This window comes from Periophthalmus magnuspinnatus, chromosome 15 (genome assembly GCF_009829125.3).
Source record: "Periophthalmus magnuspinnatus isolate fPerMag1 chromosome 15, fPerMag1.2.pri, whole genome shotgun sequence".
NCBI lineage: Eukaryota > Metazoa > Chordata > Actinopteri > Gobiiformes > Gobiidae > Periophthalmus > Periophthalmus magnuspinnatus.
The window spans coordinates 32,107,972-32,120,531 of record NC_047140.1 but is presented as its reverse complement, the minus strand read 5'-3'; positions in this window follow the sequence as shown (position 1 = coordinate 32,120,531).

Sequence of the window (12,560 nt, the reverse complement as noted above, 5' to 3'; positions counted from 1 at the left end):
TTCATTTTAGAGTCAAAAAGTATTTGCAGCTCACAGTGACTTTTTTTCTGTGGAAACCAGGTCCAAATGGCTCTTTGGGGGTTAAAAGTTGTCGACCCCTGGACTGACCCCAGCTCTGACCCCAGCTCTGACCCCTGACCCCTGTTTCTGTCTGTATTTTAAATAACTGTTGCATATTTTTCCTTTCTCTTTGGACCGTTTGATTTACACCAAAACACTTTTTTTCTAATGTTTGGCTATAAAATTGATATTAATTTTTATTATTATTAATTATTATTAATGTAAATATGTAAATATTTTTGTAAGTTTCTTTTGCCCGTGTTTTTGTGACACTGTGACGTCTTCATTGTTGAAACACGAGGCTCAGTCCGGAGCCTGTGGTGTAATTAATGAGAGTGTGATGTGAAGAGGTGAGGTCACGCTCCCTCCATCTGCTCCAGAGCTGTCACTTTAAGAAGGACAGACGCTTTAAAGGCTCGACGCACAAACACAACTTTTTATTTATGCAAAAACATTTGAATGGGCCTGAAATACACAGAGTTAGACTTTAATCTGAGTTTAGATTTAACACAATCTGACGTGTCTGAACTACAACAGGTGAACTGATCTGTGCTGTTAAAAGTCCCTCTCAAATAACACTCAAACCTCTAAAAAGAAACTCACAAACTGAAAACACTCTGTTCCACCTTGTGATGTCATCATGTGGTGATACAGGAAGTGCTCCACTGTGTTTTTAAACTCCACACACCTTCATTTATAGAATCATTTGGATCATTTCAGTCCTGGAGTTGCCACTTATCTCGACTGAACTAAAGGTAAAAGGAGCTGTTCACTTGAAAACGACCACTTGATGACATCACAAGGTGGAACGTCACATTTTGAGCTTTGTAGATGTAACAGACTAATAATAAAGTGACTCAAACACGTGTGAATGAAACAAAACAACACTCCAGGTCTGTTTTTGAGGAGGGAACAGCAGTAGAACACGACTTAAATCTACAAGTGTCAGTTTTGGTGATAAAGGAGCTTTAAATCAGTTGTGTTTTCACGTCTAAAGTTCAGTCTTTAGTCTCAGCTGTGACAGGAGCCGATGGGAGTCGAGTAAATGTCCTGAGAGCTGCAGAGGTTTGTAACACAATCCAATTATGAACTCTCATTTAACAAGGTCACACAGTGTTCCAGAGTTTGAGGCGATGACGTTTACTCTTCTGTTCAGAAAGTGGCACACGGTAAAACTGTGTGGATCAGGGCAACCAGACGCTCCTATTGACCCCGGACAATCACAGTTCTGAGCCCAAAACCAGTGATTTGTCCCAGTTTTACACAAGAAAAGTCCCATGTGTCGCTGTTTTTGACCAATTTGATCCCTGTCCACGGTAAAAAGTGTATATATTGTTATTTCCTTTGCCAAAATACACAAAAACATGCTTGAAAATGACCAGAACACAAAATATCTACTCATTTGTACTGACTAAAGTCTCAGATTAAACCCACAAGAAGAAGAAAAAAATAAGATGTGAATCAGTCATGAATGGACCGAGTGCATAATCATATTAATTACACTCTATTTACACAGTTTTATTTCACTTTTGTCTTGATAAAAATCCACTTTATTTTATTGTTATTGATCAAATCTGTAGAACACGGTAACAACAAAACCATCGCTTTTCAAAATGGAGGCATCTGGTTTTAACTCTATTAATAACTGTTTAACACTGATTTTTTTTTACAAACTGTCTCCGTGTGATTTGTCCCATAATCCCGCGTCCTCGTCTGACGATGTCCAGGTCGTGTTGGACGTGGCCTCTTTTTCTCTGTGGACTGTTGTTTTGCAGCAGATGAAAGCTCCTTCTTCAAAGCCTCAGAACCACTTGATTATAATCTCATTGATTACGACGTGCTGCTTTCAGAATGTTCTAGTTTGTGAAGAGTCTGTGTCTTTCAGAAAAATCACTGATCTTTGTTACTCATTTTAGATTCAATTTTCAGAAAATACGACGCGGCAACGAACCTGTGACGAGAAGTCATCTGATGCAAAAATAAACCTCCAGTTTTCTTTCCTGAAACAAAAACTCGAGTCACTGTTTTGAAAAAATATCCAAATTTGTGATTTACAGATTCTGAACCTTATCATTACTGTGATTTTATGGACTTTCAGATATTTGGAGTTGGATAAATGCATCACTTTCTGAAACTTTTGTGCTGATAAAGATACAACTTTTTTGTTTCTGTCCAGCTCGGAAAGTCCACCTCATCCACCGCCCCTTTTAATCTGTGGGGTCCCCCAGGGGTCAATACTTGGCCCGATTCTATTCTCTCTTTACTTTCTCCTGCTGTGTGCACTTTTCAGTCGGCACAACATTTTTTATTTTATTATTTTTTTCATTTTTATGCTGATCACTACCATTTATTTGTCTGTCTCCAGTCTGTTTCTTTCTGAAAAAATCACTGATCTTTGTTACTCATTTTAGGTTCAATTCTCAGAAACTACAACTTGGCAATGAACCTGTGACAAAAGGTCATCTGATGCAAAAATAAACCTCGGATTTTGTTTCCTAGAACAAAAACTTGATTCACAGTTTTGAAAAAAGATTCTGAATCTTATCATTGCTGTGATTTTATGGACTTTCAGATATTTGGAGTTGGATAAATAAACTTTTGTGCTGATAAAGATACAACTTTGCCAGTTTTTGTTTTTGTCCAGCTGGGAAAGTCCACCTCATCCGCCGCCCCTTTTAATCTGTGGGGTCCCCCAGGGGTCAATACTTGGCCCGATTCTATTCACAGCATTTTTTTATTTTTCATTTTTATGCTGATCACTACCAGATTTATTTGTCTGTTTCCAGGGTTTGGAAGCAACAAATACATACTCAGAATGCTCACTTAGAGTAACTGTAATCTGTTAGTTACTCTTTCATTTGATGGTATCAGATTACAGTTACTTTACTAAAATCAAGAGAAAACATGGAGGTAAATTTTCATACAGATGTGGATTTGAACTGCACAGTTTTAGTGAAAAAATAACACAGCTCTTGTCGTGAGGCAGGTGTGATTTTTCGTCTCTAATTAGACATAAATAAAATCAGAACAAACAGTGTGAAAAAATAAAGCTGTTTGTATTTATGTTTTGTTTTTTTACACTATAATATAATGGAACTCGGTGTAAAAGTGTATTCTTCCTTGTGAAAGTGTACAGAAGTGACAGCCTGGTTGGACTGTTCAGGTGATGTTGAGGCTCGGTTGGTCCAAAATAAATAAAAACTGAAAAGATTCTGTTTGGTTCCATTGATCCTGTTGTGATTTTAAACTCAACAAACAGATCAGCACAGGCATGAAATCAGGATGTTATCACTTCAGTCTTTTACATAGTTTATATAAATGGACGTAGCTAACCTGCCACCCCGTTACAAACAGGAAGTGATCATGTGTGCACGTCCGGCTCCATCTATTCTGTCTCTGCTGCTTCAGACTCATTCTGGTCTTAAATGTTCGTATTAACCCTCTACATGATCCTGGGGTTTTTATTTCACTATTGTGTCTGTAAATCAAGATATGAACATTAATAACAGACAAATCAGGTCCTTCTTTCCCCGAGGTCGCTCCCGTTAGCGTTAGCAACAGGTTTGATTGACAGTGTTGCTAAGCGCCCGCTCCCTGATAAACCAGCGGTGCAAGCGGGAAGGGGCGTTACCTTCAACAGCCTCGCTCCTGATTGGCTCTTTGGTTGCTATGATACTGGTCTCTTTACCTGCTCTGTCCTCGATGAGCTTCATTTGGAGCTGAAGCTGTGGTGACGTCTCACTCAGTCACTTTTTTAAACAGTTTATGGTCGACGTTTGTGTCTGGACTTCTGTAATGGACTTTAGACAAAACAAAGGGAGGCGGATTTGAATATAAAATATATTTGTAAAAATGCAGTTCTGTTTTTTCTTACGTCACATCTGTGATGTCTTATGTTTGTTTATAAAACGTAGACAGGAGTAAACATAAAGTATAAAACACTGAATGAGGCGTGTCTAAACTTTTGACAGCTCGTGTACATAGTCGTTTATAATTTGCATATTTATAATTACACAGAGACAGAGTTAATATTTGGTGTTGATGCTGCGTCTTCAGCGACGCTGATGTGAGTGGTGTTTTCAGAGCTGTCACTCTGAGCTGCTCTCGTTCAGATGGACCAGTTTTATCTGGGCCCTGCAGTTTCCACAAACATGGAACCTTCATGTTTTTAATGTGAGACATTTGAACGTGCCCTGTGGTGTGACCTCTCCTGCCCCCTGGTGGACACTCTCTGCACATTTACCGTGTTAAAAAGTTCTAATCAATAACTTAATACGTCTCTACGTCCCGTCGCAGAGAATATCATTAGAACGTATCAATGTATCATCAGCCCAGATGCCCAGAGCGCCCCCTGGTGCATGTCAGATCAACTCCTGGTGGTTTTTGTGTCTTTTTAAATATGTGATTATTCATGTCACACGGCAGGACGCTCTTTGGGTCACAGTGTGGACGGGACGGACAGAGAGCGGCGGGACAGAGGAGAGATACAACAAACTGACCACAGAGACAGGAATGGGTTTGTTTTTTTTCGAATTTTGCCCAAAAAAAGTAACAAATACAATAGAAAAGTGCAATATTTATGATGTTCGATCAGAAACTCGACCTCTGTGAACCAGAAACAAATGTAGAGATAAAGAAGGAACTGGGCTCCACCACCTCCACCAGGACAGACCTCCACCCACACGTCTCTACATTTACTTTATAATGAGTCGTTCTAAGTTCTTTAATTACACTTTCTATTAGCTGTTGCCTCACTTCTCTCTGAAATGTCATTAAAGGTGACAAAACTCGCTTCAGTTTTTTGCTCTTATTTGCACTTCAAACATTGTTTCTGCTGCATTTCAAAAATTTCCTTTTTAAAGTTTGTGTTGTCTCTGCTCTGGGGAAATGAACAGTTTAAAACATGTTCCCACAAACACATTTAACTGTCACACGAGTCTTCAGTGGAGTAAACACAAAAAACATAGTGACATTATGTCGTTTGTCCGTGTGTGTTTCCGTAGGTCGTGTGTCTGGATAAAATTAGGCTAAAAGAGTTTGTCTTCAGTGTAAAACATAAACTGTTATTTTAAACGGACAGAGCTAACATGCTAGCTGCCGCGCTCCAAACAGGAAGTGATCATGTGTGCACTTCCTGCTTCTTCGACTCGTCATTCTGGTCTTAAATGTTCGTATTAACCCTCTACATGATCCTGGGGTTTTTATTTAACTTTTGTGTCTGTAAATCAAGATATGAACATTAATAACAGACAAATCAGGCGCCTCCTGTTAGCGTTAGCAACAGGTTTGATTGACAGCGTTGCTAAGGGCCCGCGGCGTGGACGAGAAGGGGCGTTACCTTTAACATCCTTATACACATAGTTTATAAAATAGCGCAGACTTGTTATGTAGTTTGTCCTTGTGTGTTGCTGTAAAACTTTTATAACATCACACAGAAAAGAGCGATCAGGAAACAGCGAGTGTGGCTCTTTTGGCCGCCGGTTGTTTCCTCGTAGCGGCTTGGGGGCGGAGCTGAGGCGTGGGGGTCGTCCGGGGGCAGGTCTAAAGACAGAAACTCGTCGCTTCTCTACACGACGAGTTTTATCTATGAACAAAAACACTTAAAAGTCTCAAATATGTCCATAAATACAGGTCGGCCATCTTTGAATGTGTAAGTCTAGAAACAATGCGACACATAAAATAAAAATAAATAAAACTCTTACCTGATTCTGCTGTTCCTGAAAAACCTCGGGACCGTCTCATCCGGCGCCGCAGGAGTGATAAATGGGACACTCCACATGACCTTTGGCTGTTATGGCTCTTCAGATTTTTATTCTTACGACAGAATTGGAAATATTCACTGATGCCATTCACTAATATTTTAATTTCATGGTCCAAGTCTCCCCAATATATTTGTAAAGGAGGAGTGGAAGCAGGCGGAGGGAGGCGGAGGGAGGCGGAGGGAGGCGCAGGGAGAGCGGAGAAATGAGGCCACGGGAGAGGGAGGATGAACGGCCCGACAATGGCTCCGCCCGGCTCCATTAGACCTGCTTAGCTGAGCCCAAAAACATGTTAATTAATCTGGAACTTTCTTCACAAAATGGCAATTATAAGTTCATCAGCTCGTCTGTGACACGGCGGCGCCTCGTTTGGGTCGTGGTCATACGTGACGTCGGCGTTTATGTTCCCGAGCTGGAGGATGGCGTGTTCTTCGTTGCGGCTCCTTCACATTGTCCTGATTCTGAACTTTGAAAATCTGCTCTTCACTAAAACCAGTTTGAACCAGTTTGTGTTTTCAGAATTATTTTATTTAGAGGAGCCGTTTTACACTGATCTAATGTTTTAGGCTGAAAACACTCGGTCCCACCTTGTGATGTCATCATGTGCTAATACAGGAAGTGCTCTCCTCTTGTCTCCTCCTCTTGTCTCCTCTTGTCTCCTCCTCTTGTCTCCTCCTCTTGTCTCCTCCTGTCGTCTCCTCTCCTCCTCTTGTCTCCTCTTGTCTCCTCCTCTTGTCTCCTCTTGTCTCTTTAGGCCGATCTGTTAATTTGAACACTCCCACTTGATGACATCACAAGGTGGAGCGTCACATTTTGGTCTTTGTAGATGTGACACACTGATAATAAAGTGACTCGTGTGAATAAAACACACACAGCTCCAGTGTGTGTTTCAGTGTGTGTTTCAGTGTGTGTGTCAGTGTGTGTTTCAGTGTGTGTTTTAGTGTGTGTTTTAGTGTGTTTGTGTTTCAGTGTGTGTTTCAGTGTGTTTGTGTTTCAGTGTGTGTTTCAGTGTGTGTTTCAGTGTGTGTTTCAGTGTGTGTGTCAGTGTGTGTTTCAGTGTGTGTTTCAGTGTGTTTGTGTTTCAGTGTGTGTTTCAGTGTGTGTTTCAGTGTGTTTGTGTTTCAGTGTGTGTTTCAGTGTGTGTTTCAGTGTGTGTTTCAGTGTGTGTGTCAGTGTGTGTTTCAGTGTGTGTTTCAGTGTGTTTGTGTTTCAGTGTGTGTTTCAGTGTGTGTTTCAGTGTGTGTTTCAGTGTGTGTGTCAGTGTGTGTTTCAGTGTGTGTTTCAGTGTGTTTGTGTTTCAGTGTGTGTTTCAGTGTGTGTTTCAGTGTGTTTGTGTTTCAGTGTGTGTTTCAGTGTGTGTTTCAGTGTGTGTTTCAGTGTGTGTGTCAGTGTGTGTTTCAGTGTGTGTTTCAGTGTGTGTTTCAGTGTGTGTTTCAGTGTGTTTGTGTTTCAGTGTGTGTTTCAGTGTGTGTTTCAGTGTGTGTTTCAGTGTGTGTGTCAGTGTGTGTTTCAGTGTGTGTTTCAGTGTGTTTGTGTTTCAGTGTGTGTTTCAGTGTGTGTTTCAGTGTGTTTGTGTTTCAGTGTGTGTTTCAGTGTGTGTTTCAGTGTGTTTGTGTTTCAGTGTGTGTTTCAGTGTGTGTTTCAGTGTGTGTTTCAGTGTGTGTGTCAGTGTGTGTTTCAGTGTGTGTTTCAGTGTGTGTTTCAGTGTGTGTTTCAGTGTGTTTGTGTTTCAGTGTGTGTTTCAGTGTGTGTTTCAGTGTGTGTTTCAGTGTGTGTGTCAGTGTGTGTTTCAGTGTGTGTTTCAGTGTGTTTGTGTTTCAGTGTGTGTTTCAGTGTGTGTTTCAGTGTGTTTGTGTTTCAGTGTGTGTTTCAGTGTGTGTTTCAGTGTGTGTTTCAGTGTGTGTGTCAGTGTGTGTTTCAGTGTGTGTTTCAGTGTGTTTGTGTTTCAGTGTGTGTTTCAGTGTGTGTTTCAGGGCAGGACTCGTGACTTCTTCTCTTTTTCGTGGCTGCTCTTTTTTCTCGCTCGTCCTCGTCTCCTGGAGAACGAATAAAAAGTCGACATAATCCAGACTCCAAATCCAATCTGCGCCGACGACCTCCAGGACCAGAGACGCACAACCAGAGGTCAAAGGCACGCACAGACACACACACACGGAGCATACACACACAGAGCACACACACACGGAGCATACACACACACAAAGAGCACATATACACACACACGCACAGAGCACACACACAGAGCACACACACACACAAAGAGCACACAGACACACACAGAGCACATATACACACACGCACAGAGCACACACACACGGAGCACACACACACCCACACACAGAGCACACACACACAAAGAGCACACATACACAGAGCACACATACACAGAGCACACACACACCCCCTCTCTCTCTCTCTCTCTCTCTCTCTCTCTCTCTTTTTATCATTTATCTCTTATTTAACTCTGACCTTTTGCCAAATGGACTTTTTCGCTCCTTTAAACTTGTTCTAGTTGTTTCTTTTTCATTTCGCTCTGAAGGACGAGATTCTGCAGCGTCGCGTCATCATTTTAGTACAAATGTAAAAAAAAAAAAAAAACGCTCTGCTCTGTGTGATGTGCCTCTGTCCACAGGGGGCGCTACAGCATGAGGCGCTTTGTTGTGACGACGTTTACGGCGACGTCAGCTCCACTGGACACCACAGTTTTCTAACGGAATTTGTGGATTTGTTTCTTTTCTTTCGTGGTTTTAGATGAATATTGTGATTTAAAAAGTAAAAATGAGAACCATAGAGACTCAAGCTCAATATGGCTGATTTAAACAGAACCACGAGAAGAACTGGGGCTTTTCTAAACTCTGCATTTATCACTTATCTCGACTGAACTAAAGGTAAAAGGAGCTGTTCACTTGAAAACTACCACTTGATGACATCACAAGGTGGAACAGAGCGTTTTGAGCTTTGTAGATGAGACAGACTAATAATAAAGAGTTAAATCTATAAATGTGTGACGTCTGTTTTTGATCCACTCAAACTTAAACAGAGTCGTATTTTGTGTCGTATTCGACTTTAAACGTTTCAGTTTCTGGAGAATTCACTTGTTCCAGGAGTCTGTGTTTTTCTGCTTTTGTTTTTGTCATTTTTCTGACTGTGGGGTCAGACTCAGGTCAGACTCGAGGTTCCAGATTATTTGGTAAATGGTCACATTTTTCTATAGAGCTTTTCCACCTTCAAGGCACTCAAAGCTTCACAACAAGGAACCACTCACCCATTCACACACACACCCCAGTGCACACAGACACTGAGGGTTAAGTGTCTTGCCCAAGGACACAACAAAAGCATTCATCTGTGTGAGTTAGAATCAGTGGAACCAAATGATGTTTATGTCGAGAGCAGGATTTGAACCGCCAATCTATGGATCAGTGGACAAACACTCTACCAACTGAGCCACTGTCAACTGACACTTTGCAGTGACCTCACACTGGGGGTGTTCTACATGCATGTCTGTGGTGGAATGTTCAGCAGATTTACAGATCACATGTTCAGGAGCCTGTGGTCAGTCAGAGCTGTGCAGGAGTCAGACTGTTTTAAAACAAACAGACAGAGCAGTGCCTCCAGTTAGCGTCACACCTCCAGAGAATGTCACAGCTGCAAAAGTCTGAATTCTGCATCGCTAAGTGTGAAACTTGTAATTGTGTTGTGTGTGTGTGTGTGTGTGTGTGTGTGTGTGTGTGTGTGTGTGTGTGTGTCTCACACCAGCAGCAGGTCTGAGCTCAGAGCAAATGAAGCCATCACAAATGCAATTCCCCGGGGCCCATCACGGAGCCAAAGTGAGCGGCGCCTTCTCATTACGCAGAGACACAGACCTGAGTGTGGACGGAGAGAGAGGAGGACACAGAGAGGAGGCACGAGGAGACGACACAGGGATAATGGAGGAGACGCTCGCCTCCCTGACAGAAGATAAGACTGAATGGATCTGAGAAAAATGAAAACGTGTGAGGAAACGGCGACTGTGGAAAATGAAACTAACAGCTTCATTAGATTAAGAACAGTGGCCACATCAGCACGTCCAGATCATCAGCTCAGACTTTTGTGAGACTTTGCAGACGAGTAAATGAAGTAGGTCCAGACGGATGCAGAGAGCAGCTTTTACATTATGAGCTGTGTTGTCATTCGTGGCATGAAATGAGGAAACTGTGTGAGCCGATTTCAGATTTTATTTAAATATATTTATGTTAGTTTCATTTTTGGTCAGTGCTGGTCACCCATTAGACTGAAAACTTAGACTGGAATCAAAAAATCAGAAGGTGTGTTTCCATCAACTTATTATTTTTATTTATTTATTTATTTATTTATTTATTTATTTATTTAATGTAAGACTGACAAACATAGTGACATATACAGTAGTGACAAGTGGAGGTCAGACATACAAGACGTGACATGGTCTGTAGGTTTGTAAGTGAGAAAGTAAAGTATAGAGAATATAGATGGGGAAAAAATAAAAATGAAATATAATAATAATAATAATAATAATAATAATAATAATAATAATAATAATAATAATAATAATAATAATAAAATAAAAAATGAATTAGGTGTTGTGATCTGTGAAGTTGTTCAGCTGTTGCCTGAAGATGCACCTGTCCGAGCAGGTGCACCATCCACCTCCTTCCATCAACATATTTTTTGTGCATTTTAAAGATGCACATAATTCAATTCAATTCATTTTATTTTTGTAACGCCCAAAATCACAACAACAGTTGTCTGGAAGGGCGTTCATGTTTTGGTTGATGGGGGAAACCGGAGTACCCGGAGGAAACCCATCCAGACATGAGGAGAAACATGAAAAACTCCACACAGAAAGGCCTGGTGACCCGGGGATCAACCAAACACACAAAAACACAACAACACACAAAAACACAACAACACACAAAAACACAACAACACACAAAAACACAACAACACACAAAAACAAACAGGAAGTAACAGGAAGTGGAAATACACAAATATCACATTTAGAACCCTTAATTCACATAAAATTGTATTCATTTCAGGTGGATTTTGATTTATTTATGTCAGTTTAAGCACATGTTGGAGGGTGGATGGAACAGTCATGACTCCTGTAAATATTGAAGTGAGTTTGGCTCGTGTCGATTCCTTGGTTCTCCGCTGGGGGCGCGCGCTTTGAGACGAGCTTGTTGATCGTTTGCGGAAACAGTAGAAGAAGCGCTTATATGACGTCAGTCAGAGGCGGAGCCATAGAAATCCTAGAGGCCGCGCGAGTGTTTCGAGCCTTTGGTGCAGCCGCCATGTTGAGACGGGACACGTGATCATTCTCCCATAACAATCAATGCAATTAGAGGTCCACTAAAAGTCATGTTTCACTAACTGTCCCACATATTTTAGATGAACAAATACTATGTATATCTTTTATAAAATAGTGTTGGTTTGGATGCTTTATGTTAGAAAGCAATATTTTTACAGCAACAGATGAATTTCACCTTATTAAATATATAGAGCAGCTGTAGCGCGCCCTCAAGTGGCCGATGACGTACATTACATCTAACAGTCAAAACACATTTTATCCAATAATTTAAGAAATACAAGGACTGAAGTCAATTGTGACAATAGTTCTGAGTTTCTTATTTTTTGTTTAAAAACCTTTATTTCCCATGTAAACTTTATTTTGTAGTTTCTTAACTGGGTTTAACAGTTACATTCACATTTATTGGCTGCTGCTTAGTTAGACTAAACATTTTGGAGCAGTAAATTAGTGATCTGAACTTGAATTGCGAAAGGATTATTATTTTTCTTGATTTCGTTTTTTAAAGCACTTAAACGACCAAATAAATAAAATAAAATCACCTCTTTTCGTCCTTTTTGTCTTTTCGTCTCTATGGCGCGGCGGCCATCTTGGGACGACCTCCGTGTCTCTAGTCACGTCTCCCTGCGGCTCTATTGTTTCTATGGTGACGGGGCGTCCAAGCGCGGGAAACCGGGGTCCGCCTCTGGATGCACGTGAGGAACAAAACATCAACAAAATGGCATATTTTCGGCTTTTATAACAGTTTACCCGCATTGCACACGGTGAGATCTCATCAGAACTTCTGTCTAAACCGAATGACAGCCAGAAATCCTGAGTGTCAGCTTTTGTTTTGTGCGTTTACGGTCAGTTCCGGGTCTGTTTGTGTTAAAGTTGTTCAAATTGCGGCTCATATCTGTGTCAGGGGGAGTTTATTCTGTTCTGGGACAGTACGTGGATAAAGAGCTCTTGTACTGGGTCGTCTCTGAGCTCGTGTCATCCCGTGGAATCTGTCCTGTGGTGTGTTTGTGGACTGTTAGTGTGGAAATGTTTCGACTTTAGTCTGTGTTTCATGTGAACTTCCACATCTCGCCACTAGAGGGAGCGCCAGGCCTGTTTTTACTTCACCTGTGTTTGTGTAATGTTCATGTCTTATTTTAAATACTGTATAGCTTTATTTAATTCCTGAATCAGTCTCAAAGGTGTTATATTACGCAAAATTGACTCTTGTAGCTGTAATCTATGTTCTATCGCTGTTTCCTCCTCAAAAACAGACCTGGAGTTGTGTTTTGTTTCATTCACACATGTTTGAGTCACACTTTATTATTAGTCTGTAACATCTACAAAGCTCAAAATGCTCTGTTCCACTTTGTGGTGTCATGATGTGGTAGTTTATAAGTTAGTGAATGGTTAGTTTTCAGTAGAGACTGGTAATTCCAGGA